The sequence below is a fragment of the Meles meles genome, chromosome 14 (genome assembly GCF_922984935.1).
Source record: "Meles meles chromosome 14, mMelMel3.1 paternal haplotype, whole genome shotgun sequence".
Taxonomy (NCBI): Eukaryota; Metazoa; Chordata; class Mammalia; order Carnivora; family Mustelidae; genus Meles; species Meles meles.
In genome coordinates, this window is record NC_060079.1 from 36,986,587 (window position 1) to 37,005,015 (window position 18,429).

Genomic DNA, 18,429 nt, shown 5'->3' on the forward strand with positions numbered 1-18,429 from the left:
ATTTTATAAACAAATTGAAAATGACACATAAGAATTGTAATAGATGATACACCGATGTATATGGCTTTGTCTTCTCCTTGCAAATTGCAATTAATACATATTTTCAAATAACTCAAACTCACGGTGGCTTTCATTTCCCCTGAGCTGATAGATGGCATCATATTACTTAAATCCATACATGTAGAAATATCCTCTGGCATTTCTTTAAACCAATTTTAATGGTTCAAAGTAATTTAGAAATGAAAACCAGATAAGATACAAATCAGTGTAAGTTCTGCAGAGCAAGAATAACGGGAATGGATATAGAATAGTTTGGGGCACCTGGCTGGTTCAGTCACTGGAATGTGAGACTCTTGATCTCACGGTTGTGAGTCTGAGGCACACACTGCATATAGAGATTACTTTAAAAATTAATTAAAAAATTTTAAAAAAGAGTAGTTCATTTCTCATATATAATTATTTAATAAATTTTTTTCCATTTTATTTATTTTTTCAGCGTAACAGTATTCATTCTTTTTGCACAACACCAGTGCTCCATGCAAAACGTGCCCTCCCCATTACCCACCACCTGTTCCCCCAACCTCCCACCCCTGACCCTTCAAAACCCTCAGGTTGTTTTTCAGAGTCCATAGTCTCTTATGGTTCGCCTATTCAGCTTTATTTTTTAAAATATTTTCTCATGGGCAACTGGGTGGCTCAATCAGTTAAGCATCTGCCTTCAGCTTAAGTCATGATCCCAGAGTCCTGGGATTCAGTCCCAGGTCCAGCTCCCTGCTCAGGGGGAAATCTGCTTCTCCCTCTCCCTCTGCTGTTCCCTCTGTTTGTCCTCTCTTCAACTCTCTTTCTCTCTTACTCTCTCAAACAATAAATTTTAAAAATCTAAAATATTTCCTCTTTTGGGATGCCTAGGAAGCTCAGTCAGTTAAGCATCTGACTCTTGATTTCAGCTCAGGTCATGATCCCAGTGTTGTGAGATCAAGTCCTGCCATAGGCTCTGACCTCAGGGTACAGTCTGATTGAGATTCTCTCTCTCTCCCTCTCCTTCTGCCTCTCCCCCTGCTTGCTCATGCTCTATAAATAAATAAATTAATTAACTTATTTATTTATTTTATATATTTTTCTCTTTTTTGGGATTCTGTGATTTAATGAATAATATTTAATAAAATTAATCTATCTACTATGAAGGAACTAAACTTTTCTACCAAGGCATAAAACTAAAATTCAGAATACAGCTTTAAAAATTAAGCTAATTTAAAAAATGATAAGCTTTAATTGAGGAAGTTCATACTATTTGATTGAGGTGTCAAGTTCAAAATGGATTCACATGGAGTGGTCAGATCAAACAGGGAGATAGGACCACCAGTTCATTTGGACCAGGATCAACTCCTAAGGGCATAACAGATGTTGTAGGTAGATTACTCTCCCAATACTCTGTCCTTTTTGCTTTACCTGATTTGTGAACTCCAAATTATTTTCAGATTTCAGCTATGGTTATAATGTTTTTATGAATCTTTGCTTGACTGTCCCAGAAGTTAGGTATGCCAATATTTCTTCATGATCTCCTAGGACTCTGATCTTGCCACTATCATCATGTTTTATTATATCTTATAATTATGTATTGCAATTTTTTAAACCAGATAAATCTTATCACCCTTGTGAACCACTAGAATACACTGAGATCATGTTTTATTCACTATGTATCAACATAAATTAGCATAGTTTAAAATACATAATATCCACTTGATACATATGTTCCTTGACTTAAATGAAACTTTACATTTCAATTGTTTTAAAATGCATAGTTCATGGTTGTCTGTAGAAATATATTTGTGTAAGAACAGTCATCACTGAAGCTTTTTCACATCTCTGCAGGAATTTTTTCACTCCACTTGGTCCTATTTTTTGTGTTCACCATGTTATTCTCAGGGTCCCATTTAGAGTACCAGCATTAATTAATCTTTTTAATATTATTATTCCTTTCTAAAAGTTTTTCTAGATTTCCCCAATATCTCTCTTTTCTGTACCTTTGTTCAAAATGCCTCTCATAGAACTAACTAATCAAAGACAGTGGCCTCGCACAGGTAAAGCAGTACATACTTCCAGTTATTTTGCTAGTACTTTAATGATTAAACATACTTTAAAATATCTGTTGCAAAAACCTTTTAAATACTTAAGTTTTAAAACACATATATGACTTCTAAGAAATGCTTTAAACACATAATTATGCTCTATTAAAAACATCAAACTTATGCTGTCATTTTTCCAAGATAGTGACAGCATATGAAACAAATTTCTTTCCCCTTCAGTCTCACCCTTTCACTCATTCCATCTATCATCACACCTTTATATAATTCCAGAATTCAGTTATATAAAAAAATCTGATTCATTAATATATACTATATATACTCAATATATACACTATATATATATATATATATATATATGTCTTTATATATACTCTCTATATATACTCTATTACATAGAGACCCTTTTTTTTAGGCAGGAGACTCATTAGCTAAACATGCAAAGACTGACTGACTGCACTATGTTTAAAATATTTAAACTTATAATGAAATATAGTCATAGGTCCAGCATGGTTATATCCCCACGACTAATCTAAAATATTGAGTAGGAAATATGCAAGTGCATAATATTCTAAGTAGTATATTCTTCCTTGCCTCTTACTGAAAGGGATACTCCCATGTCAACATTAGTATATCTGCCAACATTAACCTACAAAAGCAAAATTTGATTGTTAACCAATCTATCTACCTCATTTCCAAATCTTTAAGAAGATTTAAAGTAGAATGCTCTGCTGATTTTATAATCTAACACTCAGAGGAGGTTTTAAATATGTTCTATTTCAATATTATTTTAAGGAGGAGAACACATTTTTCCCTTATTACCACATATAATAGATATTAAATATAAAATACTTTTTTTGCAAAATTGTGAGGATAGAGAAAACAAATAGTTTATTACCTACTAGTTCCATATGCTTTGAAAATATCTCATAAATCTTCACAGGAACCATTTGATACATATTTCTTACTTCCTTTTTTTCTCAAAGGAAGTAAAGCTCAAAAACATTATTTAACATATCCAGGTTAAATGCATGAAAAGCCAGGATATAAACCTAGATCTAACTCCATAGTGCACTTTCCATTACATATGGCAAGCCATAATCAGAGAACCCTGCTATAAACAGCAATCCATTTTGGAGACTAAAGGACAAAGACAAAAACAACAAATAAACTTACTAAATCAACAAAAATTAATCTTTTATGCATATAATGGTATGCATAATTGTTGCTGTTTTGTTCAGTAATTAAGATGTAAACAACTAAACATTTCAGTATATAGCTGTAGTTGATATTAAAAAGTCAAAGTACTTCTGAATCAGGACAAAGGAAAAACTTAGAACAGAAGGTTGTTCTAATGGCTTACCTAACTAATCTGAATCCCCCTTAATCTTCTACTGAAAATGTTCCTCTTGTTAAGTAGCACTTATGAACACAGGATAGCTCACTAGGTAGTGTGTGAATGACCTCAAAATCCTTTGTTTCAGAAAAATAGCTTACTGCTAATAAAATATCTCTCCTGTATACCAAAAATCTAAAAATGAATGGCATATATAGATCAACAAAAATGGATAAAAGATCATTTTCGGTGGAAATGGCAGGAGAAAAATGATACAGTAGTTAGAGTTGGAATTTATGAAAAACATAAGATAAAAAAGTCCAAGATAAAGAAAGCAAATTGGGCTCTTTCTAGCAGACCAAAACATAAAAACATAAGTATTTTTAAATTGACAATTAATAAACTCATTCGGATGGAACTGCTTTGAATAGTAGATAAATGATAGGCAAGAAAAGAAACAAAGGATGGGACCAGCACAAAAAAGACCATGAAATATATAAATCCTGTACATAATATTTTCCAGAGTCCTTACATTCCTTGTAAAAGGACTCCAAGATGCTCTGTCCCTGGTATAACATACCTTTTACCAGTTATTGAAACCAACAGTAATCTAGATGCTGCTATGAAGGGATTTGGATAGATTGAATGAAGGTCTCAAAACAGCAGACCTTAAGATAGATAATTACACTGGAAGAGCATTACTTAAACAGATAAGCTCTTAAAAGAGAATGGGATCTTCTAGAAATCACAGATTTGAGCTTAAGAGAGACTTGAGTCAAGGAAGATTCCCTGTTGTTGGTTTTGAAGACTGCGGGGGTTACATGGCAAGGAATGTGGGCAGCCTCAGGGACTTGATAATAGCCCAAAACCGATATCCAACAAGGAAATGGGCATCTCAGTCCCACACTGGGAAAAAATGAAGCATGCCACATCCACATGATCTTAGAAAACTCCAAGCATTTCAGCCTTATAAGACCTAAAGAAGAAATCCCAGTCGTGCCATGGCTGGACTGCTGACCTACAAAATTGTGAGATAATAAATAGGTAGTGTTTGAGGCCTCTTGGTTTTTTAGTACTTTGCTACACAGCAATATAAAACTAATATAGCCCAATATAAAGACCTTATCTTTCCTTTCCTCTTTTGTCTTATTATATAAGGTTATTATATGCATAATTGATATACAAAGAACTGCACATATTTACATGATATACAAAGAACTGCACATATTTACATGTACAGTTTGGTGGGTCTGGACATAAGCAAACCTCCATAAAAACATCACCACAATCAAGAGAACAGACATAGCCTACACCTCCCAAAATGTCCTTGAGTCCCTTTGTTTTGTGCCTTCTTGATTTTTGTTTTGTTTTGTTTGTTTTTTGGTTTCTGGTTTTGTTTTTGTTTGTCTGTTTGTCCAGAGATTCCACAACTTATGTAGCTGACAACATACCAGCTGTCCTATTGATGTCCACAAATATTCTGCTGCTACCTGTTCTGTCAGGAGTTGGCTGATACCCAGGAAAATAAGGATTATCCTGCCAAACCTCCTCCACTAACATCAGAGCTGCTGCACTGCCTTCAAGAAGGAGGTGATTCATTTAGTGTAATTCTTAACTTGCTATTTTGTTGTTGTTCCTTAGGCTAAAAACTCAGGGATGAGCCTATGAAGATGGAACCAAAGCTCAATCTGAGAGACCATATCTTCTTTATCAACATTTTTGCTGATTCTTTCACTCACTGGTTTTGAATAAAATATCGGCATGTGTATTCTCTTCTCTGTCAAGATGAGTCTTTTCCAGAAGGTTGCTCTTTATGTAAACATAAATCTGGATGGTGATTCTCCTATAACTTCCATACCAAGACCCTCCTGATTTCTAGTATAACTATAATTTAGAGTTAAAATACACCTAGTTTAATCAACAAGAATTACTCAACAAAACACTTTAGGGCATCATGATCCAATTGTGCCTTGCTGTTATCAAAAGTAGGTAGGTTTTCCTTCATCAAATCATAAAAGACAAGTATGAGTCACATTAATTTTAAGATAAGAAAACTAGGGCCAAAAGGCTAAAGCAAACATTTGCTTAGGGCCTGACCAAGTACTTAGAATTTTCTTTAAATACAATAAACCAATTAAGAAAATGATAATGCAAAATGTCAAAATCTAATGCTCTATAAATATTATAACCAGTGAGAACTTAATGTTTAGATAAAAAAAGATATTTCCTAACCATGAAAAAAAAAATCAGAATAGGAGAACTTTACTTTAATGTTGATAAAAGTATGTCCTCAAGAGAAAGATTCTAAGATATTTTCCAAAGAAGCTATCACACAAATATCATTACACTAGGGGAAACATTATAACTCTGGGTCACACTTTGTATGCTTGCTCTCAATGCTTCTGAATTCAAGGCTATAAAAAATTTTAGCCTTTATACTACTAGATTTAAATTTTGGACATAGTATAGCACTGGTATAAGCAAATGGTAACTATTAAGCAACATGCTTAGCATTATTCAAAAAATGTTTCCTGTATAAATTTTGTATCCATATAAGCCTACTAGAAGAGTAAATTAAAAGGCTATCCCCCCCACCAACAAACGTGAAAACATGATCTATGTAATCTGTCAGTAGTGTATGGGAATCTAAACTTTGGCATTTATTAGCTGTGTAATAGTAGGCAAACTAATTAAATTTCATGGATTTCAGTCTCCTGATCTCTAAAAAGAAGACGGATAATAGAGTAAAGATAGAGTAAAGATTTCACTTCATAGAAGTGAAATAATAATCAAAGTTTTGCAGAATACCTGGAGCAAAGCAGATAATAAATGCTCACAACAATCTAACCTACAAAAGTCATAAAGTATTTACTGTATTTACTATTACAATATCTATAAAACATGTTTTAAAAGTTTCTTTAGGATGCCTGGGTAGCTCAGGGGGTTAAAGCATCTGCCTTCAGCTGGGGTCATGATCTCAGGGTCCTGGGATCCAGCCCTGCATCAAGGCTTTCTGCTCAGCAGGGAGCCTGCTTCCCCCCCTCCCCCCGCCTACTTGTGATCTCTGTCAAATAAAGAAATTTAAAAAATTTTTTTTCTTTAAAATTATAGTTTGTAAATGCTAAATTATGTATCTAATTTCATTTGTTTTTTTTTAATGACATAAGCAACTCTAGAAAATATTATAATAATTATATTGAGGAAACCGAGACCAAGAAAGATTAAGTAACTTGCTCAGCCTCACAATATAATTTATAAGAAAGTCAGATTAGGGGTGGGAGGTTGGGGGAAGAGGTGGTGGGTAATAGGGAGGGCATGTTTTGCATGAAGCACTGGGTGTTGTGCAAAAACAATGAATACTGTTACGCTGAAAAAATAAATAAATTAAAAAAAATTAAAAAAAAAAAAAAGAAAGTCAGAGTAGGTCTTTTTCAATTCATTTATGTGTTCCTTTCCACCCTGTGCTGCCAGCCGCAGGAAATCCTGCCTGCCACTTTGACTCTGTGTCTCCACAAGCTCTCCATGTGACTTTATTCTAGATAAAGAAACTCCATTTCCTCTTTGCTCTTGAGATACTCACAGTTCAGTTCTGGTTGTCTTTTTGTTTTAAATCTCTTATAGTGGGGACTTTCTCTAGCTATATATTTTACCATAGATATTGTTTTCTGAAAAGTTTCCTGCAATTTGCCCTACTGTAAGCCAAATTTCAATAAGATCCACAGATGGCAGGTAGAATAGAGAACAAGCAGTCATGACAATCTAGCCTTAAGATAATCACTGGGTTTAAGAATGGTCACATGAGGGGCGCCTGGGTGGCTCAGTGGGTTAAAGCCTCTGCCTTTAGTTCTGGTCAAGATCCCAGGGTTCTGGGATCAAGCCCCGCATCGCATCTGGCGCTCTGCTCAGCAGGGAGCCTGCTTCCTCCTCTCTCTCTGCCTGCCTCTCCGCCTACTTGTGATCTCTCTCTGTTAAATAAATTAAAAATTAAAAAAAAAAAAAGAATGGTCACGTGATATAATTCTGACCACTAAGGTGTTAGAGGAAATGGGCTTATAGGGCTTCTCAGAAATTGTCCTTGCTTTTAATAAATAACAACAACAAAAAATGCTTTTCTCTTTTCCTGTCTGTATATTATTATTTAGATGTAATACCTGGATTTACAACAACGCATAAATCACCGGGATTACCAGAGGAGCAAAGTGGAAGGACTTAATGCCACCACTAATGAGAAGAATGAACTAAATCATGAAGCACTCTACAATTGGACTTTGTTAGGCAAAATAATAAATACCCTTATTGATCAAGTCAGTTTTAGTGCAGTTTCCAATAGCTGCAGTATACCCACGTCGAAGTGACACAGTTAAGATGAGCCTTTACTAGGACACTCTGATTCTTTGTCCAGTGTTTTTTTTTTAAAGTTATATGATGCTCTGCCTGGGGAGATATACCTACTTATGTTAATGTAAAAAACTGAGATTTTATGACTTCAGGGAAAACCCTTTTAAACAATTTAGGGGAAGATAGTATATATGAATCTAAAATGTAAATTCTTCTTAATCATTCATCCACACTGTAGCCAAAATGATAACACATAAACTAAGTTTCTTAAACTTATTTAAAATTATTTTCAGACACTCTAAGCCTATTGCTTACAACAATGTTTCTCACCCTTCACTGAACATTTTAGTAACTTGGAGAGATTTGTTGAGAAATAATGATGCCTGAGTCCTCCACCTCCAGAGATTTTGACATACTAAATGTGTATATGGCCTGGGAATCATCATGATTAAATGTGAAGTCAAGGTTGAAAACCCTTGCCCTACAGATTAATTCAGTTTGTTTAGGGTGAGACCTGGACCATATGTCTCCAAGTGATTACAAATTAGCTAGGATTGAGAAACACTAGCTCATGAGACGAAGTACAAATACCTTACATGGGATACAATACATTTTATTATCTCCCTCCAAATGTTTTCTAACAACATTAGGAAGGACAGTCCTTCCTAAGCAAGGACTCCTCTCTTGCTCTGTGTTCGAGTCACTCTATCTTAATTAGAATTTTTATTCACTCATAAAACAAAAAAATTCAAAAACCATTGGCTGAAATAGAATAAAAATGTATCTTTTATACTATCTAAAAAAAAGTTTAAGGTACCATTGATGGTTCTAAGGTGTTATCAGAGTCCCATATAATATTTTATTTTATACCTCATTTGCTAGAACTTAATCATATGCACACATAAAGCTACAAGGGACACTGAACACATTGCTCTTACAAAGTCAGTATTCTAAAATATATGGGAAATAGAGAAGAGATATTGGTTGGCAACTAGCCCTTTGCCAAACTACATTAAACTGTTATGAACATCATGCTCCTTTTGTCCCTATGTGCCCTTATGCAACTGTCAATCAATTCCTTGTCTTTCAAGTCCCAGCTCAACTATCAGATTGACTGCAAGACTCGCTATCCCCCTTGTTCATGTAAAACTGATTACTCCATCCACTTCTTTATATAGGCATGCATTATTTTACATCATTTGTAGTTGGCAAATGTTTCCATTTTTTACAAATTAAAGGTTCATGGCAACCTTTTGTCAAGCAAGTCTATCAACATCATTTTTCTAACAGCATTTGCTCACTCTATGTGTCTGTGTTACATTGTGTTAATTTTCACAATATTCAAGCTTGTTCGTTATTATTATATTTGTTATGGTGATCTGTGATCAGTGATTATAATTCTGGTTAGCGTTTTTTAACAGTATTTTTAATTAAGGTATTCACATTTTTTTTTCAAACATAACGGACTATGGGATAGTGTAAACATAGCTTTTACGTGTACTGGGAAACCAAAAATTTCACTCACTATATTTCACTCATTTCACTCACTATATTGTAACATTCACTTTATTGTGGCAGATTAGAACTAAACCTGCAATATTTCCAAGATATGCGTGTACAGATTGATATCCTACAATCTAAGATATTGTACGGCACTTACATGTTTACATCATGCTCTCTCTTTTCAGACCTATTAGCTCCTTGAAGGCAAAGAAAGTTTATGATATGAATATTTCTGGCATCTAAAGATATAGTATAGAATCATGGTTAAAGCCCCCATAACTATCATTTGGGCTCAAGTGCTGGCTCTACAACATATTCTGTACATGTAGAAATTAGAGAAGTCGTATAATACCACAGTACCTCAGTTTCCCTGTCTGAAATTTTACATTTGGGTTAAATAAATAGCCCCATTTGATAATATTATTATGAGGGTGAAATGAATTAATAAACTTAAGGCACTTAAGATAGTTTCTGGCACGTGGTTAATGCTGTAGAAGGAGGAGTTAAAATTGTGGATCTACTGCCTAGCTCAAAATAATGCTACATTTATTGAATGAATGAATCATCCATGTGTAGTGACGTAAAAACTGTAAATTATGAAGAGATTTATGTGAGAGGGACATAAAAGCATGAGGCATTATCTTTACAATGAGAAGCAGAGACTATTGTTGAAATGAAAGTGCCAGCATCCAATGTGATACTTTAGATGAGTGAGGTCTCAAATCCATGGAGCACATTATAAATGATACCATTCAGAGGAAGTGTAGTTCATTGACAGTAACTGAGAGTAATAGGGGAAGAAAGGGTATCGTTTGAGCTGGAATTTAAAGGATGAACAAAGGTGATGTAGAAATGACAGTGTGGTTTGTTTTTGAAACAGTGTGAGTAGCTTGACTGGAACAGAGCTTTCAGTCTGAGATGTATATTTAACAAAAACAGATTTTTTAAAAAAGATTTTATTTTTATTTATTTATTTGACAGAGAGAGAGACGGACAGAGAGCACAGCAGGCAGAGTAGCAGGCAGAGAGAGAGGGAAAAGCAGGCTCCCACTGAGCAGGGATCCCAGGACCTTGGAATCATGACCTGAGCTGAAGACAGTCACTTAACCAACTGAGCCACACAGGTGCCCCTAACAACAACAAAAAAATAAGTACTTACTGTTCCAGCCACAGTGCTAGGTGTTTTCCTGTTACTTGTAAGGAAAAATCTGGATAGATAGAGCAAGAATATAGAAACAAGGAGTTCTAAAGAAAACTATAAGAATGTAGATTTAATGTAGGTAAGGAATTTCATGAAGAACCTAGTGTATAAAAAGATTATGATGTGGTAATGTTCAGAAGCATTTGAAGAAAGAATGGTCTAGAATCAAGAGGACAGCTAAGACATAATACCTTTAATAAAATGCACTAAAACACATAGCACACCAGGTGCATTTGTCCCAGGGCATTAGATTCTCTGTGTAGACAATTTCCTAAAATACAGCTGGGCTGAACAGTCTTTTCTAAGTACATGGTGGAATATCTGGGTTGGGAGGCAGGGGAAGATAGCTACTTTAACAACACATTTATATCCATACTTTTAACTGACACGATGTTACATTATTTACTTTTAGATTATGAAGGGGGATCTTGAAGCTGACAAACATCTCTTTCCTCATGTTGCTGAATATCTGAAGATTTATCTATATTGATTACCTCATTTGAATTGAATAAAGTATGGGAGGAGTTCCTATTTGAGTATCCTCAATATCAAAATATCTTTTGTTTAAACTCAGGTTTCAATACTTTGTTTTAGTAACAGTCATTGTATGGAAGCATCCTTTTTTGGAGGCATTTTCTTTGGTATTCCCCCAAATTTCCTGTAGTGGTTCAAAACATTCCAGCAACAAGAGACTGGATACAGTGATGCCAATAAGATGGGGAACGGAAAGCCCCAGACCCTCCTTTCACCCACGGAGACACTAATTCAACAATACCTGCACCAATTTCCTTTGCATGAAATCCACAAACCAGTTAAGAGTCTCTTACACCCCAAGGAAGTTAAAACAAAACAAAACAAAACAAAAAAATAGCCAAATCTAAGCTGGTAGGGAAAATTCTCCACCCCCTCTCCAGTGCAGTGTCACATGATCAGGAGAAAACTCCCAGATCATAGTTTCTCCCTGGGGAGGAAAGAGAATACTGGACCATACAGCCAGGGCACTGGCTTTTTCAGAAGAGTTACTTGAGAGACTGGCTTCTGTCTTGCCTACCTCTGAGTTTAGATGGGAACCAATATACTCTAGATGCCTGAAGGCCCCTGACAAAAATACCAGGGGAAGACGCTGTTGTTATTCCACAGGGCCCAATGGTATAAGAGACAGAAGCCAGTATAGCTCACTGGCCTCCCCTCAGGAGAGACAGTGAAGAATGGAGTGTACATATTCAATATTCTGGCTTTTCAGGGGACTCTCTAAAGAATCAGTCTGTGTCTAACCCAATTTTGGTCACTAAAGGAACCCACATACTCTAGGTGCAAGCCTTTGAGAACAAAAAATATAGGACAGGTTGTTGCTTCTTCAGAGTACCCGTGGTATGAGAGATGGACACCAGAGGGAGCAAGAGATTATGATCTCATAAAAAAAGAAACTGGGGGGCACCTGGGTGGCTCAGTGGGTTAAAGCCTCTGCCTTCAGCTCAGGTCATGATCCCAGGGTCCTGGGATCGAGCCCCGCATCGGGTTCTCTGCTCAGCAGGCAGCCTGCTTCCTCCTCTCTCTCTTCCCGCTTCTCTGCTTACTTGTGATCTCTCTCTCTGTCAAATAAATAAATAAAATCTTAAAAAAAAAAAAATCCAAGAACCCGCATCGGGTTCTCTGCTCAGCAGGAAGCCTGCCTCTCTGCCTACTTGTAACCTCTGTCTGTCAAATAAATAAAAATATATATATATAAAAAAAAGAAACTAGCCAGATGCTCCTAAGTAATCTACAAATCCAGACACATCCATAGAAAATGGTTTGAGGGGTGCCTGGGTGGCTCAGCTGGTTAAGCACCTGTCTCTTGGTTTGGGCTCAGGTTATGATTTCAGGGTTGTGAGATAGAATTGTGGGTCAGGCTCAGCACAGGGTCTGCTTGGGATTGTCTCTCTTCTTTCCCTTTGCCCCTCCCGCCACCCACACTTGCTCTTAAATAAATAAATAAATAATCATCAATGTGAAAGAAAGAAAGAAAGGAAGAAAGAAAGAAAGGAAGAAAAGGAGGGAGGGAGGGGAAGGGAAGGGAAAGGAAGGGAAAGAAAGGAAAGGAAAGATTTGAAAGGTCCCTAGTATCTCCAGCTAGGATGATGGGTGAAGGTCTTCCCTTATTAAGTCTTTAAAGACTAGGAAAGGTGGCTGGGTTTTGTTTGTTTGTTTTCCAAATAAGTGGATACCAATACAAAGTTACAAGGAACACAAAGAAAAACAGAAATGTAATCAATCAGAGCAACAAAACAAATACTCGAGAAACAGACGCTAAAGAAAAGAAGATATATGAATTCCTAGACAAAAAGAAGATATGAATTAGTGGACAAAAAATTGAAAATGACAATCAAAAGGATACTCAATGGGTTCAAGGAAGTGACACATGAACAAAATGAGAATGTCAATAAAGAGATGGAAAATATAAAAAAGAAAGAAATTTGGATCTGAAAAATGAAATAAATGAGCTGAAAAATTCAACAACTGACTTGAGAAAACAAAAGAATAAAAGGTCATTTGAAATGTTCCAGTCAGAAAAGCAAAAAGAAAAAAAAAAGAATTAATTTTAAAAAGGATAGAAAAGCTAAAGGACTTTGTAGAATACTGCCAAAAGATCAATATACACAGTTTATGGGTGTCATTGAAGAAGAAGAAGAGGGAAAGGAAGGGAAAGAAAGTTTATTTGAAGAAATAGTGGCTGAAATTTTCCCAACTCTAGGGAAGGCAATAGACATCCTGATTCAAAAAACCCAATGGTCCAAACTTTTGAATTTAAAGAGATTTATACTGTATAAATTACTTTTAATTTAGCACAAAAATTAAAAAAAAAACAAAAAAGTTAATAATACTTAAAATGACAAAAATTTGTTAATGGATACTAATATAAAACAAAGCAAACCATGACAATAATACCATAAAGTGTGGTGAAGGGAAGTAAAATTGTAGAGTTTTTGTATGTGATTAAGCTTATGTTGTTATCAGCTTAAAATAGACTGGATAGAAATAAAAAGGATCGAAAGAGACTAGTATAAATAATTACACATACAAATTGATTTGTTAACAGATATCTGGAAGATATGGAAAAATCCCTAGAAACAAAAACCTAATGAGATTGAATCATGAAGAAATAGAAAATATAAACAGATCAATAACAAAGAAAAAGATTAAATAAGTAATCAAAAATTTCCCAACAAAAGAAAGTCCAGGACCAGATGATTGCACTGGTGAATACTACCAAACATTTAAGGAAGAATTAATGTTAATTCTTCTCAAACTCTTCAAAAATCTAAAGCAGAAGGAATATTTCCAAACTCATTTCATGAGGCTAGCACTACACTGATACCAGAGCCAGATAAGGCCATTACAAAAAAAGAAAACCACAGACCAATAACCCTGATAAGTATAGATGCAAAGACCTAAACGAAGTACTAGCAAACCAAATGCAGAGAGCATTAAAATAATTATAGAAGGGGCACCTCGGTGCCTCAGTCATTAATCATCCACCTTTGGCTCAGGTCATGATCCCAGGGTTCTGGGATCAAGCCCCACACTCGGCTCTCTGCTCAGCGGGAAGCCTGTTTCTCCCTCTCCCACTCCCCATGCTTGTGTTCCCTCTCTCACTTTGTCTCTCTCTGTCAAGGAAATAAAATAAAATCTTAAATTAATTAATTAAAAAATGATTATACAAGACAACTGAGTCAGATTCATCCCTGGGAGGCAAAGATGGTTCAAAATACCCAAATCAATGAATGTGATATACCATATTAACACAATGAAAGCTAAAAATCACACGATCATCTCAATATAGATGCAAAAAATCATTTGAGAAAATAAAATGTCCCTTCATGGAATTAAAAAAAAAAAATCTCTTAACAAACAGTATAGAAGTCATGTACCTCAACATAATAAAGGCCATATGTGACAAGCTTACAGTTTACATCATACTCAATAGTGAAAGAGAGCTTTTCCTCTAAGATCAGGAATAAAGTAAGGATGCCCTTACTTTGGGGAATCCTTAGTAATCCATAGTAACCGCCACTGCCTCCACCACCATGGCCATAACCACCCAAGCCATCAGGAGTACCACCATACCCTCCACTTAATTGTTACCCATTCCCATTCTTCCAACAGATCCATAACCTCCCTGATTATCCATTCCATCTCTGCTATGGCCTCCCATTCCAGAACCTCCTATTCCAGAACTGCCCCCAGGAGTAGAATTCAAGAAGAGTTCAATGTACCGATGTTGCATGTTATTCTCATCTTTCGACATGGCAGCTACAGCATCTTCATGTGTCACAAATTCTACACCTGCCTCTCCTGTTGCTCTGCCATCAGCTCCAGTATCATTATGCACTCGTATTAGATTTAGTGGTGAGAAGAAATTAGCAATGTCATTTTCAGTTGCAAGAAAAGGTAATCCTCTCATATGTACAAAATGACCACCATGAAAACCTGAACTTGCTTCACCAGCTCCACCATAGCCATGCCCTCCCATACCTCTTCCATCTCTCATTCTGTCATCAAAGCCATTATTTCCGTAGCCATAATTATTATAGCCACCATAGTCATCAAAACCTCCATAACTTCCACACCCAGCTCCACAATAACCCTCTCTTCCTCCTATCAGTCTATCATATGGTCCTGGTCACTGGCCCAGCAATCTTCTTGGTGGATCATCAAATCCTTTGATTTTACTTCCGCCACTTCTGAAGGTCTCAATATATCTGTGCTCTATTCTTTCCTTGTGTTTCCCCAGAAAGTAAGGGCCCAAAGTAAGGGCCTGTTCAATATATAGTACTAGGAGCAATTAGGGAAGAAAAAGAAATAAAAAGCATTCAAATGAGAAATAAAAAAGTAAAACTGTCTCTATACATGACATCATCTTATATGAAGAAAACACTAAAAAATCCATCAAAACACTGCCAGAACTAATGAACAGACTCAGTAAAATTGCAGCATACAAATTGGCATGCAAAAAATAATTTAAAAATTGATTCCATATTTAATAGCATAAAAAAACACTTCAGAATAAACCTAACTAAAGGGAGGAAAGACTCATCCACTAAAAACTATAATATATTGATGAAAGAAATTTAAAAAGACACAAATAAAAGATATCCCTTGCTCACGAATTAGAAAAGTTAATATTATTAAAATGTCCATACTACTCAAAGAAATCTATATATTACATCAAACCTCAATGGCATATTTTACAGTAATAGAAAAAATAGTCCTAAAATTCATATGGAACCAGAAAGTATCACAAACAGCCAAAACAATATTGCAAAAGAACAAAGCTGGATAATCTCACTTCCTGGTTTTAAAATATATATCAAAGCTTCCGTGATTAAAACATAATGGTAATGGCATAAAAACAGACAAATAAACTAATGGAACAGAATAGAAAGCCTAAAATGAATTCAGGTATACAGAGTCAACTGATCTTCAACAAGGGTGACAAGAATACACAATGGGAAAATGATAATCTCGTCAGCAAATGGTGTTAGGAAAACTGGACATCCACATAAAAAAGAATGAAACTGTATTCTTATCTTACACCATAAAAAATGGATTAAAGACTTAACTGTAAGTCCAAAACTGTGAAACTTATGTTAGAAAACAGGGAAAAGTCTTCCTGACATTGGTCTTGGCAATAATTTCTTGGGTATGACATCAAACACACAGGCAATAAAAAGAAAATAGACAAGTGGGACTGCATCAAACTACTTTTGCACAGCAAAGGAAATAATCAACAGGATGAAAAGACAACATTATAAATTAAACAAAGATAAAAGTATTGGCAGGCGCCTGGGTGGCTCAGTGGGTTAAGCCGCTGCCTTCAGCTCAGGTCATGATCTCGGGGTCCTGGGATCGAGTCCCACATCGGGCTCTCTGCTCAGTGGAGAGCCTGCTTCCCTTCCTCTCTCTCTGCCTGCCTCTCTCGTGATTTCTCTCTGTCAAATAAATAAATCTTTAGAAAAAAAAAAAAGATAAAAGTATTGGCAAGGGTGTGGAGAAACTGGAAACTCTGTACACTGTTGGTAATGAAAAATGGTACAGTCAATATGGAAGACACTATGGAAGTTCTTCAAAAAATTAAAACTAAGCTACTATATGATCCAGCAACCTCATTTCTAAATATATATCCAAAAGAACTGAAATCAGAATCTCAAAGAGATATTTGCCTCTCTGTGTTAATTGCATTATTTATAACAGCTATGAAGTGGAAACAACAATGTCCATCAACAGAGCAATGGATAAAGAAAATGTGTTATATGCATGCAGTGGACTATTATTCAGCCACAAAAAGGGAAATTCTGTCACAGACTACAATAAAGATTAATCCAGAGGACACTATGCTAAGAAAGTAAGTCAGTCACTGAAAGACAAATATTACATGATTCTACTTATCTAAACGAGTCAAACTCACCGCAGCAGAAAATAGAATGGAGGTTTCCAGGAGATATGGGAAAAGGAAAATAAGAAGCTGCCATTAACTAAGTAAAAATTTTCAATCATACAAGATAAAAAAAGTTCTAGACATCTGCACAACACTGTAATTATAATTAACAATACTTTACTATTCACATAATGATTTGTTGGGGTGGATTTCATATTATATGTTTTCTACCACAAAAAAAGAGAGAAGATACTTGATTGAAAACTAAAACCTTGAGGAAGTTTATAACTGCAAATTTCTATATCTCAAAGGTGAAATAGTTAATTCAGCACCTTATAGATAATGTCAGTTATCCAGGTTCATAGGGTTTTGCTTTGTTTTGGTACTGCAATCCTGAACATATTGGTTTGGAATCTAGGTTGTTTCTTTAAGATCCCAGGACAGCATGACATTTTCAGGTATTAAATCCAGTTGTGGCATCTGGCTTAGGAAAGTCTCTCATAGGCCTTTATTGTTTGAAAGGAAATTATTTTCCAGAGTTCACTCATCAGATTTCCAAAGTCTTATTTGCCAGTAGAGGACTATGCTTTTGCCCTAGCTTCAAGGCTGCCTTGGAAAGTGAGTACCTGGCAATTTCAGACTCTCTGCAGATAGACAGTTTCTTCAAGTCAGTAAAACAAAATAAAATAATTAAAATTAAATAATTAATTAATTTCAAAAAGAAAAAAGAAATGGGAGATTGGAAATCATGATTGGGTAGAGTTGGCAACCAATTCTACTACATACTTCTTACCCTGTGCCATCTTCCACAAAGCAAGATTAAATATTTATGATCTACCAATTATTCTATGGGTTAAGCCTTCAAATTTACTTATACTAAAAATGTAAAAATAAAATGTGTTTTGCATATTTCTTATTAGAACATCTGATCTCTAAAGCTGTTACTGCAGAAAGTAGCAAGGAAAATGAAACAAAATGTAAGATTCTGTTAACCCTGTTAAATTTAGCCTAAAGAAATAAACTTTCTTTTTACGTGATTTCTGCTTGCTAACCTCAAGCACTTTCTCAGTATTTCAATTTTCCACCCATGCTTCATCATTTCTAAGCATTCCTTAATATACACATTGTAGAAAGAATTACAAAGATGACTTTAGTCAGAAGGAAATGAATCTTGTGGTTCTGGGATTCTCATCTGCATGGGCCCCTGGCAAGGATTTACGATTTTAGATTCTTTTTCTTAAAGAACACCTCCAAAATTATATAAGCATTAGGATCTCTCTCTCTCTCTCTCTCTCAAATATATAAGGAATGTTAAAAAAGCAATGACTTTCAAACTTTTCCAAACTGGTGACAATAAACGATAAACCAGAATAAATGTGTGTACGTGTGTTTCTGTGTGTGTGTGTAAACCAATTTGAAACAATGGTTTTATAAGCAATCTTGCCAATCTTGCCTTTACAATGTGCATAACATTATTTTTTAATCTAGTTTCTTCCATTTTTTTTAAAGTGCTGGTTATGACCAGAAAATTGACTTTAAGATTTACTGA

The 18,429-nt window shown here is 35.3% G+C and overlaps 1 pseudogene; it reads right to left on the reverse strand.

The window, feature by feature from the left end:
- Positions 1-4,851: 4,851 nt before the first annotated feature.
- LOC123956054 lies at positions 4,852-17,683 on the reverse strand (annotated as a pseudogene).
- Between the last annotated feature and the right edge of the window lie 746 nt (positions 17,684-18,429).